Source organism: Cebus imitator, unplaced genomic scaffold (assembly GCF_001604975.1).
Source record: "Cebus imitator isolate Cc_AM_T3 unplaced genomic scaffold, Cebus_imitator-1.0 Scaffold303, whole genome shotgun sequence".
In the NCBI taxonomy this organism is placed as follows: domain Eukaryota; kingdom Metazoa; phylum Chordata; class Mammalia; order Primates; family Cebidae; genus Cebus; species Cebus imitator.
Genome location: NW_016107618.1, coordinates 1,452,735 through 1,458,530, shown reverse-complemented (window position 1 = coordinate 1,458,530; position 5,796 = coordinate 1,452,735). Strand labels below are relative to the sequence as shown.

The 5,796-nt window shown below is 38.6% G+C and overlaps 1 long non-coding RNA gene across 1 annotated transcript in view; it reads left to right on the top strand.

The window, feature by feature from the left end:
• The first annotated feature begins 1,532 nt into the window (after positions 1–1,532).
• LOC119467544 overlaps positions 1,533–5,796 on the top strand; it is a 123,989-nt gene continuing 119,725 nt past the window's right edge. Inside the window, exon 1 of the long non-coding RNA XR_005196081.1 lies at positions 1,533–1,669. This is a non-coding gene — a long non-coding RNA (uncharacterized LOC119467544). The remainder of the gene's footprint in view (positions 1,670–5,796) is intronic.

Sequence of the window (5,796 nt, the reverse complement as noted above, 5' to 3'; positions counted from 1 at the left end):
CTCTTTTTTTCTCATCTTCACAATAACTCAAAGTGCCTAGCATGGTGAAATTATGTAAAATTGAACCAAGAGATGCTTCTCTATGAAGAAGGAATTTAACATGGAGTCACTCCACAAGTACTGGTTTTTCCAGTGGAGAAATGAATAGGAATGGGCTTGTTCTGTTAAGAGGAAAGATCAGTCTCCCGTGGTGCAAGATGAAGCTCTCTGTGGTGCTCTGCGGAGTCTTAAAAACAGTAGCCAGATCATGGAGGCCTGGGATACCTGCAGCAGTGGCTCTTAAACTAGTCTGCCACAAAATAAACTTGGCGATTTGTGTAGAATATGAGTTCCCTTGTTTTAGCTTCCTACAATCTAATTGTGTTGTCTGAGGCAGAAGCCCATGAGTCAGAGGTACACTCAAGTTTCTTTCCCAGAACCAAGTCCCCGCCCCTTATATTGGCTCTTTCCTGTGTTTTCAACTTTTTGTCTCACTTTAAACCCTATTTCAATCCTTGCTTCAACCATGTGGAAGTGGCTCAAACATACCAGTTTATTCATGCTTCTGTGCCTTTGTCATCAGCCCTCCCTCTATCTTAAAATGCTTTGCTCTTAAACTGCAGTGTTGTGTTTCCCAGGTAACTGCCCACACATATTTCAAGACTCATCTGTATTAAATTTCTCCCCTGCCATTCTTGTTTAGACTTGACCACTCACCTCTTAGTGTCTTCACTTTAACCCTGACCTGTGATGTAATCTACAAAACATTTCTACACTTACTTTTTTTTACATTTCTTTCATCTCTATTATAGTATTTGATACAATAACCACTTAATAAATGTTTGCTAAATGGATAAATGAATGAATGTATAAATGAATGAATGAATGAGATACACTATAAAACAGTGTATCTGCAGTTAGACTGCCTGGTTTCAAATCCTTTCTCTATCACTTATCAGGTGTGTGAATTTGGGAAAGTTACTTTAAGCCTCTGTCTCAGTTTCTCAATTATAAATGGGAATGATAATTATAGTATCTGCCTCCTGTAGCTGTTAAGAGGTTTTAAATAAACTAATATTTGTAAAGCACTTAAAATAATGTCTGGATCATAGTGTTACCAGTGTTTATAAAATAAATGAATGTACTATAGCAAAAATGATGAATGTTTAAATTTATATCTAGAAACAGATTGAAAGCAGAGACAAACCCATAAGATGTAAGAAGAAAAAAGTGATGAGTTCGATGATTGAGGAAGAAAAAGCACTGGGACTAAGTCTCGGGATTCTAACAGTCACTGGAAGCGGTAGGCAAGTATCTGCCATTAATTCCTTACTTTTAAATATTTCATCACCTAAGAAAGGAGAGCCTGGCCTCCTAGAATAATACACAGTCAGTTACATTAGAAAAAAAAGAGAGTCAGATGTTTTCAAAACAGTAACAACAATATGCCCTGGATAGCAGAGAAACAGAAGAGCAATTGATCTACAAAGGCAAGACCCAGATTGAGACCACAGTGAACCCTACAAAGCAGAGGAGCCCCTGGATGGGAGAGGATATAACTAGAACTCTGGTGATGTAACATGCCTGGTGTGCTTGTCTGAGAGACACGGCAGCTTAGGGAAATAAGTCTCTGCAGCATTGTAGGAAAGAGAGAATACAGGACAACTGTAGGACCACAGCTCAACCAAGAGTCAGTGTAAATTTACACATATTTCTTGATCTAAAGTCTCTTTTCTGTTAAATACAAATAATAATGCATGCTTCATGCAGCAAGTTATTGTGAACACTAAATGAGACAGTATTTGAAATTACTATGTAACAGAAAATAAGGTACACAGAATCCTCAGTACAAGGACAATAGTGTGGGACTGCAAAGATGATTGTGCAAAGCAATCTTAATAATGAATGAGAAAACTTATGATTGTGCCTTGGACTTTAAAAAGTTTTGCCAAAACATCAAAATCTTTCTTGCTGTCATTGACAAAGGTACAAGCAAATAAAAATCGTAAAACTAATACCTAGTACGACATAACTTAAAGCATGAGAAATATTTAAAACTAAAGTGCTTTGCTTTTCATAAAAACTTATCAATTGTAGTTTAAACCATGCTTGCCTCCTTGTCATGTAACCAACAATGCGAAGGGCCATCTTTCTTTACGCACTGGCAAATTGTCATATGCTTTTCTAAGTTTGGATCGGCTTCTCGCGTTGTATTCTTTGTTCTCTCAGTGTATTGAAATATCTCTGAGTTTTTTCTAATGTGAAAATTTTCTGCCAGCATTACTTCCTCTAGGACATCTTCATTCTGTTCATCACAACTACCTTTCTCATTTACATTTTCTTTCAGTACGTTTCCGTGGCCTCATGCCTAGAGACTCAAATGACAGCAGTATCAATATTCCATGGTCAGCTCTCTTCTTAGGAGATCTAATTTCACATCCAGTATTATTGCTTTTCATTTCTTTGCTGCACTTTCATCTGTTGCACAATTCCTTCTTTTAATCATCTGTTTTGTAAAATGTCATGTGAGTTTATCATGGGAAGACATGGAGGCAATACAATTACATGCTTTGCTGGGTGGTAACTGAGTAACAGATGTGCAGTAGCCATACTGAGGTTATCTGTCACTGATCATGATGTGCACCTGCTATTTGCATAGTGATTTCTGAACTGAAGTGCTATCAGTGAGGTTAGAACTTCACGCAATTGCTGTTAATATACCATAATTAATGAAACATCACATTATTAAGAGACTGGTATTATTTAACTAAACCATGGTAACTAAAATTTATACATATGAATTAGCAAGTCGAGAGCTGCCAGTAACTTTAATTACTTCCTTTAACAGTTCTTAATTTTTCTTTAATCAGTGAGACTTATGTTTATATGCTCACCATTGTGATGAGGATCCCCAGATTTTATGTGAGTAAGAGATTCAGAATTAGGCTCAGTTCTTAACCCACTTTCTGCGTGATCCTCCTTCCCACACCGTTCCAAACATATCAGCGTGGCACACACCCAGGCTGAGAACCGCTGCTCTAAAGCCTGCCCCATAGTTGAAACTTTAGTCACTCTGGCTTTAAATTTTTCTACTTAAAAAAAAAATTATTAAGAAAGCTATTAATTTAGAGCTTTTCTGTCTTTGTTTTTAATGATTTCTTATTTTGCTTTTGCTTATTTCATTTCCATTTGCTCATTTCATTGTTAAGAAATGGCTCTGAGAGAAATTTAAATTATCTTTGACTTTTCAGGGTGTGCCCCTTGATTTCACTTCACCCCTTTCCCTCTTTCCATCTCAAGACACAAAAATTAGGGATAAATGTAAGGGGAGGTGGTGTGAGAAAGAACAGAAATCTAGCCCCATGTAAATTAAAATGTTAAAAAAGAAAAAATCTATCACATATTTTAAATGAATTTTTTTCCATTAAACATGGGAATTCAATAAATTTATGTCAAGGAACTAGATTTTGGGAGACAAAAGCTTTCATGAAAATGTTTATTTTAGATTTATTTCTTTTCTTTTCTTTCTGTCTTTTTTTTTTTGAGACAGAGTCTTGCTCTGCCGGCCAGGTTGGAGTGCAGTGACACAATCTCGGCTGACTGCAANCAGTGACACAATCTCGGCTGACTGCAACCTCCATCTCCCAGGCTCAAACAATTCTCCTGCCTCAGCCTCCCAAGTAGCTGGGATTACAGGCATGTGCTACCATGCCTGGCTAATTTTTTTTTTTTTTTGTATTTCTAATAGAGATGGGGTTGCACCATATTGGCCAGGCTGGTCTCAAACTCCCGACCTCAGGTAATTCACCCACCTCAGCCTCCCAAAGTGCTGGGATTACAGGCATGAGCCACCAAACTGAGCAGGTTTATTTTTTAATATCAAGTATTGTGAATATTCTAAATACTAAATAATGGGGAAATGGCAGAAAAAATATATTAACTAGGTAGAATATTGCACAAATTTAATGAATGCAAATGTTAGTTTTTAATACATTGTAGCAAGAAGAAAAAATGCAAAAGATACAATGTGAAATGAAAAAGTAGGAAACAGAATACTTTCCCTGTGAGACAACAATGCATGGAGTTGATGTTTCTACCCCTTTCCTCACAGCAGCAATGCCACTGGGGTCTCCCTCCCAGCCCCAGCTCGAGGAACAAGATGATGCTCCGCTAATTCCTTAGAGTTAGAGCTCAGGAGAAACACTTCAAGGTGAAGTAGTAACTGGCATGGCAAGGTCCTGTTATCTTCAGGTTTCTGGCATTAATAGAATCAAAATAGTAAACAAAAACCATCCTGATTCTTAACATAAGTTTAATAGTATACTCCACTCTGAATTTCTAAGCCTACTCCAATCACATCCCCAGTGGTGTACCAGTGTGGTCCACTATCAAAAAGAATATAGTAATATTCCTAACAGAGGATCATAGTTATACCCAGAGGAATAGAAGGTCGATCTACCTGGAATTCCTTCTCCACTTGTTGTGAAGCAGGTTCACTGTGCACTTGTCACCTACTTGTCTGAGTCCAGTGAGAGAAAAACACTCATGCATACAACAAGCTGCATGAAGAGATCTTTTACTACTTACAGACAGGCAGCAAGGAACAACAGAAGCCTACGACACATTGTGAGCCAGTCTCCAAGGCTCAAGGAATCTGCCCAGGATAGAAGGAGTGTCATCCATACATACCCGGCTTGTATCAGCTGAGGGACCCCAGAAAGCCTCTCATCCTGGGTTTTATGCCCTGGGACAATGAGATTTGCTCTGCTAAAACATTGAAGGTTATCTTATCAGAAAGGCAGGGCACCAGAACAGAGCTCAGGCTATTCCGATCAGCCCTCCTTATCTCAGAATGTTGCATTCCCAACACATTCTACAGCTATGCTTGAGAATCAGAAATGAGAAAAGAGAGGACAATAGGGCTGGTCCAAGGCCACCCAGAGAACTGTCCTGCATTTTTCCTCCCTATCTCCCTTCCCTCCTCCTTTCTCCTCCCCCTCCTTCTCCCCTTCTTTTTCTTTTCCCCTTTGATACGTATGTGTCCTCCTTGAAGGATCCCAGTCATATCCTGACAGTGTCCCAGCTGGCTTGAGATCAAGGAGATTGTCTTTTCTGACAACTTTGCATGCTGCAATGGTGAAAATGAATGCATCAATAACTGATCTTATGACCTTTTGAAGGAATCTTCTCCCCAATGTGTTTCTAATTCTCTGGAATAGAATGTTTATAGGAAGACAAATAAACTCCCCTCTTGATGATATTAATCCTCTTTTATAACACATCTGGACATGTGTTACTTTTCTATTCTCCTCTTACCATAAGAAAAGAGAAGAATAAAAGGGATACCAGAATACATGGACTCGACTGTGTAATACAGAAAACTGCGGATTGGGAATTCACAGAAACTATTTCTCTGGATATTGTTTTTCTTTCTTTTCTGTCTCTCTTTTCTTTCTCTCTTTCTTTTCTTTCTTTTTCTTTCTTTTCTCTGTCTTTCCTGTCTTTCTCTTTTTTGTCCTTCCTTCCTTCCTTCCTTCCTCCTTTCCTCCCTCCCTCCCTCCCACCTACCCTCCTTTCTTTTTTCTTTATTCCTTCCTTCCTTCCTTCCTTCCTTTCTTTCTTCTTTCTTTTCTTTTCTTTTCTTTTTTCTTTTCTTTTCTTTCCATGTAGTCTCGCACTGTCCCCTGGGCTGGAGTGCAGTGCCACAATCTCAGCTCAATGCAATCACTTCAAGTGATTCCCTGGCCTCAGCTCTCCCAAGTAGCTGGGATTACAGGTGCATGCCACCACACCAGGCTAATTTTTGTTTATATTTTT